General features: G+C 41.8%; 1 protein-coding gene and 1 long non-coding RNA gene across 19 annotated transcripts in view; one reads left to right on the top strand and one right to left on the bottom strand.

The window, feature by feature from the left end:
* The window catches only part of DTNB (dystrobrevin beta), a 244,948-nt gene extending 230,241 nt beyond the window's left edge, over nt 1–14,707 (bottom strand). For 15 of the 18 annotated variants that reach the window (XM_072770822.1, XM_072770825.1, XM_072770824.1 and 12 more), the window contains exon 1: nt 12,679–12,835. The gene's annotated coding sequence lies outside the window, so the exon portion shown is untranslated. Of the gene's footprint in view, nt 1–5,892; nt 5,911–12,033; nt 12,113–12,678; nt 12,836–14,689 lie in introns of those variants that run through there. The other 3 variants (XM_072770820.1, XM_072770819.1, XM_072770821.1) reach the window with 3 other exon arrangements.
* On the top strand, nt 13,096–20,558 carry LOC140601624 (uncharacterized). Its single transcript, XR_012004623.1, has 2 exons — nt 13,096–13,487; nt 20,354–20,558. It is a non-coding gene; the product is annotated as an uncharacterized lncRNA (long non-coding RNA).
* The last annotated feature ends 1,324 nt before the right edge of the window (nt 20,559–21,882 follow it).

Raw genomic sequence — 21,882 nt, 5'->3', positions numbered from 1 at the left:
TTCACTACCACAAAGAGCTCTGAATGGCTAACATAATAACCTCATAGGGCTGTGGTAACTATTAATAAATTATGTAAAGCATTTAGCACAATGCCTGGCACAAAATAAGAGCCTAATAAATGTCAGCTACTATTATTATTATCATTATTGATGTTATTATGTAACTACCCTCTTGGATGATGCATAGACTAGAATTCTGTGGGCAAGACTCCTCCTTCTTAATTTACAATTCTTCTGATTTAAAGGTATAAAAATATTGGGGCACCTGGCTGACTCAGTTGGAAGAACACGCAACTCCTGACTTTTGGGTCAAGAGTTTGAGCCCCACATTGGGTGTAGAGGTTACTGAAAAACATAAAATAGACTTTTTTTTTTTTTTTTTTTTTTAAATTTATTTATGATAGTCACAGAGAGAGAGAGAGGCAGAGACACAGGCAGAGGGAGAAGCAGGCTCCATGCACCGGGAGCCCGATGTGGGATTCGATCCCGGGTCTCCAGGATCGCGCCCTGGGCCAAAGGCAGGCGCCAAACCGCTGCGCCACCCAGGGATCCCTAAAAGAGACTTTTAAAAAAATAATAGTATAAAGATATAAACTTGGAAGTAAATACTTTGTTATTAATCACTTGTTACACTTTAAATTTGGAATAGAGAAAAGGTTTTAACAAAAGTGAAAAGAGATAAAGAGGTAGAAATGTAATGTGCCCAAAGAATCAGAGAAAGAATGTAACAGAAAGTAAGCCACTGAAAGAAGAAACATGTGCCTCTACTGTGCTAAAGACAAACCTCCTAGTTTTTCCTAAAACCTGCTATGGGTTGCTTAGTTAATAAGAAGGAATTTTAGTTCTAAGAAAAGATACTACTTACCTAATAGGGAAATACTAAAAGCATATGAACAATAAAAGGTACACTCTTGAAAGGACATGTAAAGCTCTAGTTTTCATAGCTATATTTCAGAAAACATATCTTTGTTAGTTATTCATAGTGTTAGGCTTGTCCCTAGAGACTTTTTTTAAGAAAGATATTAAGAATGACTTTTTCAAATTACTCTGGAATTAATGAAAAGAAAATAAAACCAATTAAATAGCAGTGTGCAGAGGTACCTATCTGGCTCAGCTAGTAAATCGTGCAACTCTTGATCTTGGGGTTGTAAGTTCAAGCCCTATACTAAGTATGGAGGTTCCTTAAAAATAAAATCTATACAAGGAGGCCGTGGGGTCTGTTGGGGGATGCAGTCGGCAGTGGATCAGGAAGCACCAGCGGCCGCGGGCCTGTGTCCTTCCAAGCGAAGCAGAACATGATCCACCGGCTGGAGATAGAAGCAGAGGACCAGTACTGGCGGAACGCATCCTACCTGTCGGCGGAGCAGGAGTACGGCCACGCGACGGGGTACAGGGCGGCGGCCTTCAAGGCCATCAAGGTGACCAGGATGTCCAAGTTCCCCCTGCACAGGTTCGTGGCAGACCAGCTCGACCATCTCAACATCACCAAGAAGTGGGTCTGATCCGGAGCCACGGATTCACAGGGTGGCCACCCACCTCCTGACCCAATTCTGGAACCTCTGAAGAGTGCTCACTTTAGAGCTTTTGGAGCAGGCTTAGTGAACAGCAGACATGAGTGTGGTGGTCTGCAAGTGGGGTATATGGGGCTCCAAACTCTGTATAGTCCAGCCTCTGGCATAGTGTTTCCTTTCCATTACCCTAATAGAAAGATACAGGTATTTCCTAGGCCACAGAAGATATAAAGTGTATTTTGGATGAAAGTTTCAAAAAAAGCTACAAACTGTGCTTAAGTATGAGGTACTTGGTGGAGGCTTACCTTTGGTCAAAACAATTGCCTAGACGAAAGTGGGAAAAAATGAACTTTTTCAATTAAACATACTCCTAAAAATAGGATTTTCTTTTTGAGATTGCTACTAAAAGTAGACATTTACGTGAAGTAAAAGATATTCATCAGAACTGCTACATGAAGTTGTATTTTTGAAAACCTCTTTTCAGGTACCTGGGTGGCCCAGTCGGTTAAGCCCTGCTGACTTGGTTTCCCCTGAGATCCAGCCCGGCCTAGAGCTCCCTGCTGGGGGCAGAGAGGGTCTGCTTAAGATTCTCTCTCCCTCTGCCCCTCCTGCCACCTCAAATAAACAAATCTTTAAAAAAAAAAAAAAAGTGTAAAAAAAATCTAAATAAATAAATAAATAAATAGCAGTGTGCAGCCTTCGCATCAAAATCCATGATGTTAAAAATTCCTTTTCTAAGTTCTCAGATCCTTAATTTCAGTTAACACATTTGTAGTAATTCTTATGAGCTACAAAAGCCAAAGCAAAGCAATGGAGAATCAGAATGGGAGGGCTTAGAAATTACCTAACCCAGACCTCAAATTTTGAGCATCCAAATAAATGTCTTGTCCCCAGTTACAGTAATACTTTACAATAAAGAAATGGAAATAGAAACCCAGAAGCCATAACTCTTGGTCTGTTATACTACCTTTCTATGTCAGTATAAAAGGTAGTAAGAATTAAAAACCAGTATGAAAAAGCTAATACAACAGAAAAAAAGGTAAATGATGAAAACAAGCAAATCACAGAATAGGAAATCTAAAGAGCCAATAAAAACATCAAGCAATGTTCAGTCTCACTAATAATCAGTAAAATATATATTAAAAACCAAAATAATAAAAAAATAAGATTATATTGTTCATCCATCAGATTTGCAAAAATTATAAACTCTAATAACACTAAAGGTTGACAAAGCAGGGAAGCAATAGAAGCCACACACCACTGATGCAAATGTCAACTGGTAAAGCCACTTCAGAGAGAAATTCAGTAATACCCACTAAAGTTGAAGATGTGCATGGCACACAAGCCAGCGTTTTTTACCCCCAAGTACTCTAAAAGACATGTATGTGTGCTCAAGGAAATCTGACAAGAATATTCATAGCAGTGTTATTTGTAATAGCAAAAAAAAAAAAAAAAATCCAGAACAAATGAATTGCCAATCTACAGGAAAATATAAAAGTATATTGTGACACAGTCAAAAAATACAGTCCTATTCTGCCAAGATGAAAGCACTACAGCTACATGTATCCATATAGATGAGTCTCACAATACTGAGAGGGAAAAAAAAGATAAGTTACAAAAAGAAATAATTAATATTTTTAATATAAAGTTTTTTAAATGCAAAAGAATATACATCTTAGGGCTATTTACATATGTAATGAAAGTATGTACAGGAATGAAAAGTATCAAGTTCAGAAAAGTAGTCCCCTTGAAAGGGGAAGAGAATACAATTGGCAAAGAGTTACATGAGGGTTCAACCCTAAAAGGAGCCTACCTTCTTGAGAGGTATGTATATAGGTACTCACTAGTTTTATTCTCCTTATCTTTCAGAAAGTCAATGTTTCACAACGTTCACAAAATTAAAAGAAAATAAACTCAAGGTCCAACCAAAATACTTTACTCCAGAGCCCACTTGCATAACCATGACACTATTCATTCCATATTCAAGAAAGACTGCATAATTTTAAGAAATCTCTCAAGAAGATGTAAAACATCAGACTGGGGAAAAAGCAATAAAGTACCTAAGGAAAAAGTCTCTTAAAGAAATCATATTGGAGGGGCACCTGGGTGGCTCCGTGGTGGAGCGTCTGCCTTTGGCCCAGGTCATGATCCCAGAGTCCTGGGATTGAGTCCCACATCAGGCTCCCTGCATGGAGCCTGCTTCTCCCTCTGCCTATGTCTCTGCCTCTCTCTGCATGTCTCTCATGAATAAATAAATAAAATCTTAAAAAAAAAAAAAAAAGGGAAATCATATTGGAGACACAGAGTGGTTCTGTCGGGACCACTCAGGAATCACGTGAGTAAACCAAAACACAAAACTCAAGTTGAACTAGAACAACAGTCTTGTTTAAAGACAGCATGTAGAAAGGACAAGGGCTTTGAAGTTTGCCCCGGGTTCAAATATTATACGGGTCCCTGATTAGCTGTGTGGTCCTAAAGAAGTTTTAACCTTTCTGAGCTCCATCCATATACTGGAGATACCATACCTAGCTTCCAAAATAATAAAGATTAAAAAATAGTCCTTATCTATGAAAAAGCACTTGATATACTATAGCCTCATAATAAATAATATTATTACTTGTGGAAGAAAGTCTCTCTCTGGCAAGAAGAGACAACAGGCAGAGAGAGAAGTTAAAAAGAGGGAGTAAAAAGTCTACAAAAAGAAGCCAGGAAGAAGTTCAAATGGTTAGGCGCTGAAAAAGTCTTTGTAGAGTCCCAGAAGTTACCAAAAAAATTTTTAACTGAGCACTATTTCATTATAGTGAGGCTTAATTACAAGAATATTTAGCCCAGACCTGATTTTTTTTAAGATTTTATTTATTTATTCATGAAAGACAGAGAGAGAGGGAGGCAGAAACATAGGCAGAGGGAGAAGCAAGCTCCCCTGATGCAGACTCGATCCCAGGACCATGGGATCACAACCTGAGCCAAAGGCAGACACTCAACCACACTGAACCACTCAGGTGTCCCCAGACCTGGTTATTATAGCATTTTAGTCCTGTATTAGCTTATTTATAATGTTGTTAATACATAAAAATTCAAGATCAAAATGAGTTTTTCTAAAGATTCATTTTTTGTTAAAAAGTGCATTATCAGGGCAGCCCGGGGGGCGCAGCGGTTTAGCGCCGCCTTCAGTCCGGGGCGTGATCCTGGACACCGGGGATCGAGTCCCGTATCGGGCTCCCTGCATGGAGCCTGCTTCTCCTTTGCCTGTGTCTCTGCCTCTCTCTCTCTCTCTGTGTCTCTCATGAATGAATAAATAAAATCTTTTTTAAAAAATGCATTAAGTAAATCATAACCAATATATGTTTCTCTCAATTATCTACAACTCCAAAAGTTGTCTGTCCTACTCTTAACATATTAAAGAGAAGACCATGATAATTTCAACAAATGCAAAAAAAAAAAACCCTGATAAAATTTAACATTCAATAAAAACACAAACCAGGATGCCTGGCTGACTCAGTCAGAGGAGCATATAACTCTTGATCTCAGGATTGTGAGTTCAAGCCCCACATGAGATGTAGAGATTACTTAATAAATAAAACTTTAAAAAGAAAATACAGGGACGCCTGGGTGGCTCAGCGGTTGAGCGTCTGCCTTCGGCTTAGGTTGTGATCCCAGGATCCGAGATCGATATCGAGTCCCACATCGGGCTCCCTGCGGGGAGCCTGCTTCTCCCTCTGCCTATGTCTCTGCCCCTCTCTCTCTCAGTCTGTGTCTCTCATGAATAGATAAATAAATCTTTTTAAAAAAAGAAAAAAGAAAATACAAACCAAGAACAGATGAAAACTTCTGTAAAGTGACAAAAAAAATCTATCAGAAACCTTCAGTAAGTATCATATTTAATAGTGAAACACTTGAAGCATTCTCATTTAGAAAAAAAGATAAAAATGCCCATTATCATCACTGCTATTCAACTTTTGTATTGGAGAGTCTAGGCATTGCAATTATGCAAACAAAGTAAGTGGTATGAAGATTAGAAAGACACCTGGTCAATTAGGTCTTCTAATCAAAGTAGCCTGGTAAGTAAACACTTTAGTGCATCCCCTCTATTCCAAATACACATCAATAGATAAACTATTTTTAAATAGATTTTTAAATGACATGGGGCACCTGGCTGGCTCGGTCAGTAGTGCATGTAACTCTTGACCTCAGGGTTTTTAGTTTCAGCCCCACGTTGGGTATAGAGATAATTTAAAAATAAAAAATTGTTAATGATTTAAGCAGGCTCAAAAACAAGGTAAAATTCCATTTGGATCAGAAACTAAACAGATACACAAAACTATAAGCAGGACTGAAGCTACAGGCTTGCTGGACCCCGAGCCCAGAAGCAGGTACATACCTTCTTCAAGGGCAACAGTGACTCAAAGTAAAGGAGGTGGAGAAACATCTGAGCCAGACTCACTGCTTAAAGCCAAGGATGAGGCCTGGAGCTGAAAGGAAGCTACAAAATACTGCTGCCAGTCTCTGCCTAGAGCTACAGTTTATATAATGCTCTAGGCCTAGAAAAGTGGGAAGATAAAAACATCCTCGTGACCAGGAACTGAACCAAGACATTCCCATATTCTGTGAATGGATCTAAAATAGCCCCAATTATCTCAAAGGGTAGGACCCCCAACCCATCATTATTATACCTGATTTCTTGACTATGGTTCAAAAAGTCAATGGGAGCACCTGAAATATCACCACACAGAGAAGGGTGAGCACAGAAATAAGGAAAACAGAATAAAAAGCACTCACACTCGAATGAGTCTATAAATCAAAACTTCAAAAGACATAAAGAAATATAATGCTAAGAAAGATAGCCAACAAAAGCAACAATTAGAATATGAATTCATTCCAGATGAAGTTTAATTTTAGAGAACAGTCTGACAAAGGCTTATTTTTTAAGTACATTTAGGGTGCTAGGATATAAATTTTTTTTAATTATTGGGAATGCAAAATTGTACAGCCACATTCAGAAGGCACTTAGGCAGTTTCTTTTAAAGCTAAACATACTCTTACCATGAGATCCGGCAAAAATGCTCCTATGTATTTACTGAAAAGAGATGAAAACCTGTGTCCAAACAAAAACCTGAACATAAATATTTAGGCATTTTACTCATAATTGCCCCAAACTGGAAGTAAACAAGATGTCCTTCAATAGGTGAATGGATAAACAAACTGGTACTTTCATACAATGGAATGTTATTTAACTATAAAAAGAAATAAGTTTCCTCAATGTTTATAGCAACATTATCAACAATAGCCAAACTGTGGAAAGAGCCCAAATGCCCAAAAACTGATGAATGGATAAAGAAGATATGGTACATATATACAATAGAATACTACTCAGCCATCAAAAAGAATGAAATCTTGCTGTTTGCAAAGACACAGATGTAGCTACAGTGTAACATAATAAGCAAAATAAGTCAGAGAAAGACAAGTACCATATGATTTCATTCATGTGGAATTTAAGAAACAAAATTGATGAACATACTGAAAGGGGAAAAAAGAGAGAAAAGAAAACAAATCATGAGATACTTTTTTTTTTTTTTTTTTAATCATGAGATACTCTTGATCACAGAGAACAAACTGAGGGTTAATGGAGAAAGGTGGGTCGGGGATGGGAAAGAGGGGTGATGGGTATTAAAAACGGCACCTGTCATGAGGAACATTAGGTGTTGTATGTAAGTGATGAACCACTAAACTATACTCCTGAAACCAACACTGAGCTGTATGTTGACTAGAATTTCAATGAAAGAGAAAGAGAGAGAAAGAAAAGAAAGAAGCTATGGAGATAAGAAAAGACATAGCAGAAACTTACATGCACACTGCTATGTGAAAGAGAACAGTCTGAAAGACCACAATACTTACTGTATGATTTCTAACTGCATAATATTCTCAAAAAAGGCAAAACTATAGACACAGTAAAATAATCAGTAGTTATCAGGAGCTCAGGAGGAGGTAAGAAGGAATGAATAGATGGAACTCGGGATTTTTAGAGCAATAAAATTATTCTGATGATAGTGCAATGACATTACACGAAATTCATGTACTGACATTAATGATGCATGACATTTTGCATTTGTCAAAACCACAAAACACAAAGGACACAATGAGAAGCCTAATATATACAATGAGCTTAAATTAATAATAACTTATTAACATTGATTCATCAGTTATAAGACATGTACCACACTAAAACAAAATATTAATAACAGGAGAAATCATATACAGAGAAGAAGGGACATATACTCTACCATCTACCCATTTTGGTCATATTCAGTTATGTATATAATTTTTTTAAAATATCACAGACAGTTCCACTTCTGGGTATATACACAAAAAAGCTTGAAATAGGGACCTGAACAAATATTTGAACACCCATGTTCATAACAGCATTATTTACAACAGCCAAAAGGTAGAAACAATCCAAATGTCCACTGATGGATGAATGAATAAACAAATGTGTATGTACATACAATGGAAGAGTATTTCACCTTAAAAAGGAAGGAAATCCTGATACATGCTACAATATAAATGAACTCCTAAGACACTATGCTACATGAAATAAGCCAGGCAAAAGGACAAATATTATGTTATTCCACTTACTTGAGGTCTCTGGAGTAGTCAAAGTCATACGGATAGTAGAATGGTGGTTGCCAGGGGCTGAAGGGAGGTGTTTGGTGGGTACGGAGTTTCAGGTGGGGAAAATGAAAAAGTTCTAGAGATGGACAATGGTAATGGTTACACAACCATGTGAATGTACCTCATGCCACAAATGTATACTTGGTAAGTTGTATGCCATGTATATTTTACAATTTTTAAAAAGCAGAAAAACTAGATATCCAAATTGGAGGGAAAAAAAGGCTCTCTTCCTTCTACCACAGAGAAATTCTACATGGAAAGCAAAACTTTTTAATTTAGTTTTTTTAAGTTTTACTTATTTAAGTCATCTCTACACCTAATGTGAGGCTCGAATTCACAACCCCAGATCACAACCCTACATGCTCTTCTGACAAGCCAGTCAGGCCCCTTTTTAAATTTTAGATGAAAATACAGAAATATATAATTCGCACCCTGGGGTAGAAAAAATTTACTTAAACCAGACACATACAGGGGTGCCTGGGTGGCTCAGTCAGTCTGACTTCAGCTCAGGTCATGATCTCAGGGTTCTGGGACTGAGCCCAACATTGGGCTCCCCACTCAGCAGGGAGCCTGCTTGTCCCTCTCCCTTTGCCCTTCCCCCTGCTCGTGCTCACTCTCTCTCTCTCTCAAATAAATAAATCTTAAAAAAAAAAAAAAAGACATACACAACCTTTTCTTTCTAATTTAAGGGAAATTTTTTCATAAATATAACATTAAAATTTTAAACTTGCATACAAACAAAGACACTGCCAACCAAGGGGAAAGGCAAGCCTCAGACTAGCAGGATGCATTTGCAACACATAGATCCAAAAAGATTTAGTATCCAAAGTAACACAACTGTCTGTCCCTCAGTGAATGAAGAATGAAAAAGGTGATTTAAGTCTACAATTGTACATTACCTAGTAGTTTAAAAAAAATGAACCAGATCCACAAGTTCCATGGTTAAATCCCCCTGAATTAAAATTTAAAATGTGCATCCTCTTTGCAATTCTACTTCTTTCATTCACTGCAGCAGTGTCCGAAACAGCAAAGAGCTTAAATGGCCTTTAATGAGGAGACGATTAAATAAACAACAGTACAACACACATAAGAGTTCATGTAGTAGTCTAGTCAAGAAAAATCAGGTAGATACCAATGTTCCAACACAGAAAGATCTCAGGGATTTTGTTAGGAAACAACAGCAACAGTAACAATGTACAGTATCATGTCAGTAATTTAAGAGTGGAGAGAAATTAGCTTTTTTTCTGTATTACCTATATATAGAAGACAATGCAAAGATTTGGAAGGATAGGGCAGCCCCGGTGGCTTAGCGGTTTAGTGCTGCCTTCAGCCCGGGGTGTGATCCTGGAGACCCAGGATCAAGTCCCACGTCAGGCTCCCTGCGTGGAGCCTGCTTCTCCCTCTGCCTGTGTGTCTCTGCCTCTCCCTCTCTCTCATGAATAAATAAAATCTTAAAAAAAAAAAAAAAAAAAAAGATTTGGAAGGATAGTAACAAACTGGTAACTGCAATTTCAGTAGAAAAGAGAGTGGGCCAAGAAAGGTTTATTCTGTTTGTATTTTGAGTATTTTATAAGAAAGTGTGTGTTCATGAGCCCTTCACAGAGCTGCAGTACCGAGCCCCACAGACTGTGCATGAGACAAGCCCAGGAGGTACATTTACAGGGATTCCGCTATGAATGGCACCCTCGAAAGGCAGGTGATACACATCCTGCATAACCAGACACCACAGCCCTGATGTTTGTGTAACTAGAAGTAAATAAAATGAGAGAGGGTGGACTATAAACCAGCATGAGGGCATTTTCTGGGATGATGTAAATATCTATATCCTGATTGGGGTAGTGGTTACAAAGTATATACATTTTTCAGAACACACCCAACTGTACACAGATATTTGTGCATTTTATTATATGTCAACTACACATCCATAAAACTGATTTTAAAGGAAACATAAATATACTGATAAAATACCACATCAGTGAGAGGACCTGGACTAAGGCACTCAAAATTACAGGCTAGGGTACCCTGAAACAAGAACTGATGGACTCCTGCTGGTTGCATTCTGAAGTGCACAGTCCTAAAACTAAAAAGAAATGAACTTAGTTCTTCAAGGCTTTCAGCACAAGACCAAGTTTGGATTGGTATTACCCTTATTTTTTATACGTGCAAGCAAAGGCCCTAGAAGATTTTTATTAAAGCCATAAAATAAAAGGCAACTTGGCATTCTGTTGGTTCTAAGTCTAATTTTCTAAGTAGAAAATTTGTCTCCCATGCATAGTGGACGCTCAAAAACCCCGCCGGCACAACTTTAACTATATAACCCTCTCCAAAGGTAATTCCACTTATGCATGATAAAAATCCTCACAGAACTCATAAAAGGTCAAGTTTTAGTTTGGCAGACAAAGTAACCCAACAGGCACTGCAACCCCGGGCACTGAAACAGCAGCTGGGAGCTGGAGAGCCCAGAAATCCAACTGCAGCAGAGAATAAGTAGAACTGCAGTCCTCACAGAAGAGCAGGGACACATTCTCTTAGATCCAAAAACCAGGATAAAAGTGTAAAAAATGTTCCCTAGACAAAAGTGCTCTTCTTCCTCAAGTGACAGAAAAGAGGAGGGCCAGAATTGGATGGCTAGAAGGAATGACCCAAGGACTAAGCTCCTGCTGGCCAACGTGGAATAAAGATGTGAAAGTGGCAGGGTGGCCACAAGAAATCACCACTCCTCAGCCACTGCTTTAAATCCCCAGACCTAATATATAACTGGAATATTACTCAGCCATCAAAACCGACAAATACCCACCATTTGCTTCAACGTGGATGGAGCTGGAGGATATTATGCTGAGTGAAGTAAGTCAGTTGGAGAAGGACAAACATTATATGGTCTCATTCATTTGGGGAATATAAAAAATAGCGAAAGGAATTAAAGGGGAAAGGTGAGAAAACAAGTGGGAAATATCAGAGAGGGTGACAGAACATGAGAGACACCTAACTCTGGGAAAAGAACAAGGGGTAGTGGAAGGGGAGGTGGGAGGGGATGGGGTGACTAGGTGATGGGCACTGAGGGGGGCACTTGATGGGATGAGCACTGGGTGTTATGCTATATGTTGGCAAACTGAACTTCAATAAAAAAATAAAAAGAAATAAACATTAAAATTAAAATAAATAAAAATAAAAAATAAATACCCAGACCTAGAAACCTGGGTTACCTTATGTGACCAAAATATTAAAAAAAAAGAAGAGGAAGAGAGAAAGGGGAAAAGAAAAAAGGAGGAGAAAAAGAAAGAAAAGAAAATAAGAATAAGAATAAGAATAAGAATAAGAATAAGAATAAGAATAAGAATCTCGGGAATCCCATCAGCCATTCTTAACATCTAAGTATTTAATACTGCTCCGTGTAAAACACAGCAAAGCCTTGCTTGGTTCATTGGTTCACGCAATAAATATTTTTTACCTGACTGCTGTGGGCCAGGCACTGTTCTTGTCATTGAGGATTTAGCAGCTATAGTCATGGAGCTTAATTTTAGGAGAACTGAACTCCAATAAATTTTTTTTTTTTTTTTTTTTTTTTTTTTTAGGAGGGAGGGAAGGTAACTTCTTTTCTCTTTCCAGATTTCTTCTTCCCTTCTCCCCCCTTTAAATGTTAGGCAGAACTGCCTTCGAAGTCTCTCAAATTTCCCCCACAAGCTCCTCTGACTCTTCTGCTTTATCTCCAAACCAAGCAATTTATAGCTCCAATTTCCCAACACTGGGAAAAGACCCAAAAAAAGACCTAAAGTGAATAAAGTGTGAGACGAAATTCAATGCTACTTTGTATTTCACATGCACACACCTTCGCTCCCAAATCGTCAGCACCTACCTACACGGCAGATCACGGCTGTGTTTTACACTATTTCGTGGCCCCAGCTGCTGACCGCGGTTCTCTACCCCAGGTAGCTAATCGATAAACGTTGGCCAGGAGCGCTGGAAGGTCTTCCTAATCCCAAGGCCTGGCACAGGAATTCAACGGCAAGCATCTGTTACCTCCACCCCGCCTGCTCTCAGGACACCTTCTTTTCGAGGGTGACCTCGGTGCACGGGTTCAGCACGGTTAGGCGCCTCCGCAAGCAGTGCTTGGGGGCGAGCTGAGATACAGTCCCTTCCCTCTGCCAGGGCCTAACTGCCTCACCTGCCCTCTGCCAGGACCTGCCTCCTTCGCCCCTCACAGCACCTAACTCAGCCTCCTCCTCCAGCAGCAGCATCAGCCCGGCGCCCGCAGCCCGGCCCCGCGCCCCGCGGCCACGGTGCGCTCGGGACCCCGGGGACCCCTCCCCGGCCCGGGGCTCCGAGCCCAGCCGCGCCGGCCCCGGACTCTGCGCTCGCGGTGCAGCGGCCCCGGCTCCCCGAGCCCCGTCCGTCCCCCGCCGCCCGGAGGCTCCTTCCCGCTCCTCGCGGGCGCGAGGCTCCAGCCCACCCCGCCGCCCTCCCGCAGCCCGCGGCCGCCGCGAGCCGCCGCCGCACTCACTTCCCGGCCGGAGCTGGGGACGCCGCGAAGGTCTCGGGCGGCCGCAGCCTCCTGCGCCTCCTGCGGCCCGGGCCCGGCGGCCGAGGTGGCGGCGGAGCCCGCTCAGGCCCCGGAGCCGCCCCCGCGGCGGACGTTCTCAGGCGCCCGGCTCGCGCCGTCTCCCCGCCCGGCACGCGCAGCAAGCCCGCCCCCGGCGCGAGGGCGCGAGGGCGCTGGGGCGCGGGGGCGCGGGGCGCGGGGGCGCGGAGACGCGGGGGCGCGGGGGCGCGGGGGCGCGGAGACGCGGGGGCGCGGAGACGCGGGGGCGCGAGGGCGCGGGGGCGCGGAGACGCGGGGCGCGGGGCGCGGGGCGCGGGGCGGGGGGCGGGGGGCGGGCGCGCGCCGCCTGTGCGAGCGCGCGGCCGGGGGCGGGGCTTCCGCCTCGCAGAGGAGGGGGCGGGCGAGCGGGCCGAGCTCCCTCCGAGCCCCGCCCCCTGCGGCCGAGCGGGACCCGGCTCCCCCGTCCCTCCCCTCCCCCCAGCGGGCCCGCGACTGGCGGACGCGGAGGGGTGAAACCCGCCCCCTTCCGGCTGGTCCCGCGCGCTGGCGGCGGAGGTGCGTTTCGATTCCACAGGTATGTGCCGGGGCAGCTGGACACTGTGCGCGCCGTGACTCGAAGGTGAAGAATGCAAAGAACCACCCCATGAATCATTCATCCGCGCCTCCGGCGAGAGGTCTTGCCCTGAGGGATCTTCCCAAATGAAGTTCAACCCAGCGAGCGTTTCGTGAGCGCCGGCTCCGCGCTTAGCTCGCTGCCAGGTGCTGCGCAGGTACGCCGTCGCGGTCACGGCCCCTGGTTCGAGGTGCGCATAATTTCGTACGAAAGCAGCCGTGTAAACAGGCGGGGCTGGTGACCCAGGCAAAGCCAAGCCCACAAGGAGATGCTATGGCAGGGCAGAGGAGGAAGAGATTACTTCCGCTTGGACCAAGTGGAGGGGGTTCCTGGAATAGGTGGCAATTGTGTCCCAACTGGAAGGAAGAGAAAGAAACACGTCCGAGGAGAAAAAAAAAAAAAAAAAAAAGGGCGTCCAAGGCTGGGTAAACAGCTTGGGCGAGGGAACGGAGCCGGACCCAGATTTACCATCTCGACATCAGCTTTTTTGTTTTAATATTATTCATTTTTGACAGAATGCTTTCCAAAGTGTGTGAAATGTAGGAGATGATTCGAAATAAGAACAGCTAAGCTTTTTCTCGATAGTTCAGAGGATCGTTCTTCTCACAGTTGCTTACGGCTCAAATCAGCAGTGTCCTTTAAGGATAATTGCACTGTGAGTGCGGGATGTTAAGTCCCTAAGCAAAGAGCCCCCAAGCCAGGATGCTGTGCGCCTGGGTTTTCACTGCTTTTTGGCACCTTATGGTAAGGCAGATCGTGCCACCTCCTGCTGCTGTCTGCCTGCCTGACTGCCTTTAGAACATCCTCTTCCTCCTCCTCTCATTTTCCTATTTTTAAACTCCCAGGGTGAAGGAAATAAGTGAGGGTAAACAGGTTCCTCAAGGAAAGGACATCAACTTTGACACATGGATTTTAGGACTCTTGGATGCTTCTAAGCATGCAAGCTTTTTCAAGCTTTTTCGCTTGTGTGCAGGGTCTTGACTGTGTTCTGAATATGCTGAGATACTCAGAATACAGGCAAGAGACATCTTGTTTATTCATTTACCACTTACTGAGCACCAACTATGTGGGAGGCTTTGAAAGGGTAAAACATTGATCCTACCCTTTGGAGAAAAGATGTGTAAATGATGTAAAATAAATATGTCGATATTGTTTGCTATATTTGCCGTATTGATTGAAACCAAGGTAATTTCAGTACCAGAGCTGGACTATAATAAGCCATTCTGGGAATTAAGTTCACTTCTATGAGCATCATACATACCTCATTACCTCCCACATCCTCAGAAAACTCCTTTCAGACATATTTCGATCGTGCCCCCCGCCCCACCTCAAGCTCTCAAAATTATCAAACCCTCTTACCTTTTCCATCACCATCTGCCATAGTCAGGCTTTTCCTGTCCTCAGAACAAGAAACCCCTCGGTCCCTCTGCATTGTGTTCTAGTTACTGCTTGCTCCCTTTCTCTATTTCCCTTCACAAATGTCTTGAAAGTAGTTTGCACTCATCTCTGCCAACTCAGCAGCTTCTCCCTCGTCAACCCACGCAATGTAACTTCTGTCCCCACCACATCCCTGCACCAATCCATCGTTAAGGGCTTGCTGAATCCCAAATGTCACAGGCTGTATCTGAGTCCTCATATCACTGGGCTCTTGGTGGCACCTGGCAACACAAAGCACTCCACTCTTTTGGAAACTCCCTTGGCCTTCATGACATGACTCACCTCCTCACCCTGCTGACCACTCCTGAGTCTCCCAAGTTCTGTTCTCAGTGTTCGGTTCACCCTACACAATCTCCTGAAGCCATTCCACCCCCTCCCTGTCTTCATCCATCACATATACCAGCAACTCTCAAATGCATTACTGGCTCAGACCACTCATCTGAGTTCCACAGACAAACACCTTCTGGACCTCTTCCCCTAGATGTCCTCCAGCCACCCCAAGCCCTATGTGTCTAAAACTGTTCTGCATTACTGTCCACTCAGTTGCCCAGTTCAGAAACCTGAGAGTCATCCTGGATTCCTCCCTTCCCGTCCCCACCACACTCAACAATCGTGTTGATTCTCCTCATTAAGAACTCTAGAATCTGTCCCTCATGGCTAAGCCTCTCACCTAGACTAACGTAATAGCTTTGATCCTGTCCCTCTCCTGTGGTCTCGTTCCTTTCATTCCATATTCTATACTGCATGTCAGAAAACACTTCCCAGAATATGCTGCCTGCATATGTTACTGCTCAGCATGGCACGCAAAACCATCCATTCATCTATCCTTTGTCTATCTCCCCACTTCCTCTCTGTCACTTCCTACACAAATCCCATCCAAACTCCTGGAATGTTCCTCCTTTCCCTTGCCTGCAGACCTTTGTGCTTATTTCTCTCTCTGTTTGGAATGCCAAATAATGGGACAAATAATGAAATTTTCTTGAAATAAGAAAATGTAAACCTACATAATGAGAGAGCCCCCTTGTACTTGGGGGAAACCATCAGAGTGATCGATTCTAAGAGCTAGCCTCTTAAAACTATTAGACAAAAATAATAGTTTTCAAAGCCACCATGCAAAAAGTTCAAATTACTTAATGTACTAAGGCTGCAGTACATTAAAGATGTCTGCAGATTCTGTGTCCCTTCTTTTGATCCAGGCTGGCCCAAGAGAATTGCTTGACCAGCAGAATGTGTGATGTATACAGGACTTTTTTTTTTTTTTAAGATTTTATTTATTTATTCATGAGAGACAGAGAGAGAGAGAGAGAGAGGCAGAAGGAGAAAGAAGCAGGCTCCATGCAGGGAGCCGAACGTGGGACTCAATCCTGGGACTCCAGGATCTCGCTCTGGGCCAAAGGCAGGCGCTAAACTGCTGAGCCACCCAGGGATCCCCAGTATACAGGACTTCTAAGACTTCATAAGAAGTCTTGAAGAATCCACTGGGTCTTTGAGCACACTTGCTCTTGAAGCCCTGAGGCACAATATGAAATATCTAACTCCCCTGGGCACCTGGGTGGCACAGTTGGTTAAGCATCTGACTCTTGGTTTCGGCTCAGGTTATGATCTCAGGGTCCTGGGATGGAGCCTTGTTCCAGCTCTGTGCTCAGAGGGGGAGTCTTCTTGGACTCCAGCATGAAGAGATTCTCTCTCCTTCTTCCTCTCCCCCTCCCACTCCTGCTGTCTCTCTCTCTCTCTAAAATAAATAAATCTTTTTTAAAAATCTAACTCCCTGTGGAGAGACTCTGAGATAGCATAGAGAGGGAGAGAGACTAGCTGACTCTAGCTGATGTGAGTGAAGTCATCATGAATGCTCTATATCAGATCAGCCATCAGCTGGGGTACCACACAGTGACCCCAGTCAAAGCTATGTAGAACAGAAGAATAATCCAGCCAAACCCCACCCAAATTCCTGACCCTAAAGATTGTGAAATTATATCCAAAATAGTTCTCACTTTAAGCCATTACTTTTCAAACTAAATAGTTTGTTATGGAATCTGGGAAAGAAAATATCTGGCATCAGACTTCTCAAGAGCAAAGCAAGGCAATAGTGATGCAGCATTTTTGAAAAACTTGAGCAAAGAAGATGCAAGCTAAGGATTTTGTACCCACCCATCCATGCTGCTTTTCAGGCATTAAACTCTATAGGAAAAAAAATCCTCTTTTTAAAATCCAAGAACTCAAAGAATAATATGCACATAAGCCCATCCGAAGTATTTCCTAAAGCAGGGTTCAGCACATTTTTTCTAAAGCATCAGATAGCAAATGTTTGGGGTTTGCAGGTCTAATATTCAACTCTGCTATTGAAGCACAAAAGCCTCTCTCTCTATATATATATATATAATATATATATAATATATATATATATTATATATATATACACAAAGAAGTGACTGTGACTATATCGCAAATAAAATGGATTTTAAAAAATAGGCAGCCAGGGGTGCCTGGGTGGCTCAGTAGGTTAAGTGTCTGACTCTTGGTTTTGGCTCAGGCCCTGATCAAGCCCTGCATCAGGCTCTCTGCTCAGCCCCTTCTCTCTCTCTCTCTCTCTCTCTCTTTTCGATCTCTCTAAAATAAATAAATAATAATCTTTAAAAAAAATAGGCAGCCACTCTGCAGTGTGAGTGTCTGAACTAAGGATACCACCAGTCATAGTAAAGTAGAGCCCACCCTAATGACCATATTTCTTAAATTATTTATTTACTTACTTATCAGTAATCTCTACACCCAATGTGGGACTCAAACTCACAAACCTGAGATTAAGAGTCACATGCTTCTCTAACTGAGCCAGCCAGATGCCCCCTAAGGACATCATTTTAATTTAATTATCTCTTTCAAGACCCTATCTTCAAAAATAGTCACATTCGGTATGATTAGGCAAAACTCTCAGAAGAAAACATAGGTGTAAGTCCTTGTTACCTTGGCAAAACCTCCTTAGATACACACCACAAGCACAAATGACAAAAGAAAAGGTAGATAAATTTGACTTTATCAAAATTAAATACTTTTGTGCATCAAAGGACACCATTAAAAAGTACAAAGACAGCCTACAGGATGGGAATAACTATTTCCAAATAATATATATGCTAAGGGACTTATATCAGAAATATATACTAGCAACACTATTATAACACAAATAACTCCGTTGAAAAATAGGAAAAGGATTTGAACAGACATTTCTTCCAAGAAGAGATAGCTATCTGACTGGTAAGCACATGTAAAGATGTTCAGTATAATTAGCCCTTAGTGGAATGTAAGTAAAAAATAGAAGATATCACTTCACCCCTCCTAGGATTGCTCACATCAAAATCACAGACAATAGCAAGTGCGGGTGAGGATGTGAAGAAACTGGAACCTTGATACATAGCTGGTGGGAATGTAAAAAGGTGTAACTGTTTCCAAAAACAGCGTGGCAGCCCTCAGAAGGTTAAACGTAATGTTATCATATGCCCTAGCAATCCTACTTCTAGGGATATACTGTAGGAGACTTGAAAATATATGCCTACCCAGCAACCTATACAAAAATGTTCACAGTCTTGTTCACAACAGCCAAAAAGTGAAAACAACCCCAAACTCCATCACCTGATGAATGGGTAAACAAAATGTGGTACATCCATCCATACAATGGAATAGTATTTAGCAATAAAAAAGAACAGAGCATGGATGCCTGGGTGGCTCAGTCAGTAAAGCATCCAGCTCTTGATTTCAGCTTCAGTTGTGATCTCAGGCTTGTTTTTTGTTTTTTTTTAAGATTTTATTTTTATTTATTCATGAGAAAGACAGAGAGGAGAGAGAGAGAGAGAGGCAGAGACACAGGCAGAGGGAGAAGCAGGCTCCATGCAGGGAGTCCGACATGGGACTCGATCCCGGGTCTCCAGGATCAGGGCCTGGGCTGAAGTCGGCGCTAAACCGCCGAGCCACCTGGGCTGCCCGTGATCTCAGGCTTGTGAGATCGAGCCCCATCTTGGGGTCTGTGCTGGGTGTGGAGCCTACTTAGGACTCTCTTTCTCTTTCTCCCCCTCTACCTCTCCCACCCACCCCTCCCTGCACATGCACATGTGCACTCTTTCTCTCTCCCCTCCAAAAATAAAGTAGAATGGAGCATATGTTAGAACATGGAAGAATCTAGAAGATGTGCCAAGTGAAAGAAGCCAGTCACAGAAGACCAAATACTATATAATTCTATGTATATGGAATATACAGAATAGACAAATCGACAAGAGAGAGAAAGTAGGTTGGTGGTTGGCAAGTTGGCTGGAGGGGTTGGAGGGATTGGGAAAGAACTTTTCAGGCATAGGATTACTTTTTGAGTTGATGAAAATGTTCTAAAATGACTGTGGTGATGGATTCACGAGTCTGTGATCATACCAAAATCAGTGAATGGTACACTTTAAATAGATGAAAGACATCTGAATTATGTCTCAATAAATCTGGTTCTTTGAAAAAAGAAAACTAAAGAACAATCCTGAAAGACACAAAAGTATACTTGAAGGAGACATCCCTTGGTTTTGGTTAAAATAGTTCAACATCATTAAGGTGACAATTTTCCTTATGCTAATTTATAAATTTAAAAGAATTCCCCCCAAAATAGAAACAAATTTTTTTTCTTGTTTTCTGAAGCTAGACAAATTGAAACCAAAGTTCTTGTGGAAAAATAAACACCGAGGAACAGCTAGTAGAACACTGAAAAGAGATATGAGAAAAGATTGGCTCTAATCAGTATCAAAACTTACCATGGAGCTCTTGGCTGGGAACAAAGTGGTTCTGGCACATGAATAGACAGACCAGTGTGATCAAATAGTAGGTACTGAAATCAGTCCAACTACATGTGAGTTCTAGTATATGAGAAGCAGTCAAATGGCTGAGACAAAGGACTTTTTAAAAAAATATTGTATTTATTTATTTGCGACAGAGAGCATGAGGTGGGGGAAGCAGAGGGAGAGGGAGAAGCAGACCCTCGCTGAGCAGGGAACTCGACACGGGGCTCGATCCCAAGACCCCGGGATCATGACCTGAACCAAAGGCAGAGGCTTCACTGACTGAGCCAGCCAGATACCCCCAAGAAGGACTTTTTATTATGGTGTTGGGAGGACTGTCCAGCCATGCACAGCCTCACTCTGTTGGTGAGGGTATGGGGAAACAAATATTACTAGAAGGAATGGGAAATAGTAAAACCCCTCTGGAGGGGCATTTGCCAATATCTAATGAGTGGTTTGTGCACTTACCTAAGATTTATTTATTTATGAAAGAGAGAACAGTGAGGGGGGAGGAAGGGTAGAGGGAGAGGGAGAGAGAGTCTTAAGTAGACTCTGTGCTGAGTGCGGAGCCAAATGTGGGACCAGACACGAGGCTCAGTCTCTTGAGATCCCGACCTGAGCCAAACCAAGATTTGGATGCTTGACCAACTGCACCACCCAGGTGCCCCTGTGCATTTACCTTTCAACGCAGCACTCCAGCTTCTAGGAACTTGCCCTAAAGAAATCTCCAGAAATAATACATACACTACATATGTATACTTCTTCATTGTATCATTATTTGTATTTGCAGGATATTGGATGCTACCTAAATGCCCAAACAGGAAGACTGGTTGAATAAACTTACAACTGACACCTAGGAAGCAAGAAAAATGAATGAGGAATCTTTATAACTGATTCATTGTAATTTCCAAGATATATTATTAAGTTTTAAAAACAAAGTACAAAAACAAATGTATAGTATGTCACCTTTTGTATAATAAAGACAAGAAAATAAACTGGACTTGCTTCCTTTATTAAAAGATCATCACAAGAACAATAAGCCGGAAAACAATGAAATTGTTTGCCTGTTAGGAATTAGGTGAGGAACAGGTAGAAAGGATAAGAGAGGAAGGGACAATTTTGAGGTAGTTTTGGCTTCTGGAAACATGTTAATGTTGCATACATTCAAACACAAAATTCAGGGGTACCTGGCTGGCTCAGTCAGGGGAGCATGTGACTCTTGATCTCAGGGTCATGAGCTTGAGTCCCATGCTGAATGTAGAAATTACTTAAATAAAACTTTAAAAAATAATAAAATTAAATCAAAAAGCATAAGAAACGATGAAAAATCTGTAACTAGATGCAAACAGAAATAAATGAACTCATTTGTGTGTCAAATGAATAATATAACCATGTGAAGAGGGAGAAAGAAGTAAGCCAGGTAATTTTGTATATGGTGCTTAGATATACCTTCATTTGAATGCAAACTATAAGCTGAGAAAAAAAGAATACCAGAAAAAGACAAAACACAGTGGCAAATAAACATTTTTAAATGTTATCTTTATTGCTAATATTTACAGATTAAATTAGCAAACTATTTGATATTTAATATCCAATGGTAAAGAGGCTTTGGGGTTGTTTTTTTTTTTTTTTCAGATTTTACTTATTTATTTGACAGAGAGAGAGAGCAAAAGCGGGGGGAGTGGCAGGCAGAGGGAGAGGGAAAAGCAGACTCCCCACTGAGCAGGGAGCCTGATGCGGGGCTCAATCCCAGGACCCTGAGATCATGACCTGAGCCAAAGGCAGACTCTTAACCGACTGAGTCACCCAGGCACCCCAAGGGTTTTTTGAAGAAATATAAATTATAGAACCGTTCTGGAAAGTGATATAGAAATATCAGGTTTTTTTAATGTTGATATTCTTTGACCCAGAAATCCAAATTCTTGCAGCTTCTTATACAAAAACATTTAGTAATGTATATTTAAATTTATGCATTAGTATATCTTACCAGAGTTATTTCTAAAAACTAAAATTAAAAAATACCCGGTAAAAGTCTTCAATTAAATTACAAGATATCCATGAAATAGAAGATGCCACTGCCATGAAAATAACAGTGTAAAAGATTATTTCATGTCATGGAAAAGTGTAAAATGGTATGTGTAGTATAATTCAAATTTTGCTTAAAAATATTTGTGAGAGATAAATAAGTCCAAGAGGAAAGGATTCAAAAATATAAGCAGACATTTTATAGGAAGGTAAACACATATGGCAAGTAAATGCACGAAAAGATCCTCAAGTTCATTAGTATTCAGGAAAATGCAAATTAAAACTACAATGTTA

Source organism: Canis lupus, chromosome 12 (genome assembly GCF_048164855.1).
Source record: "Canis lupus baileyi chromosome 12, mCanLup2.hap1, whole genome shotgun sequence".
Taxonomy (NCBI): domain Eukaryota; kingdom Metazoa; phylum Chordata; class Mammalia; order Carnivora; family Canidae; genus Canis; species Canis lupus.
The sequence above is the reverse complement of the archived record's forward strand: the minus strand, read 5'-3'. Positions and strand labels throughout refer to the sequence as shown.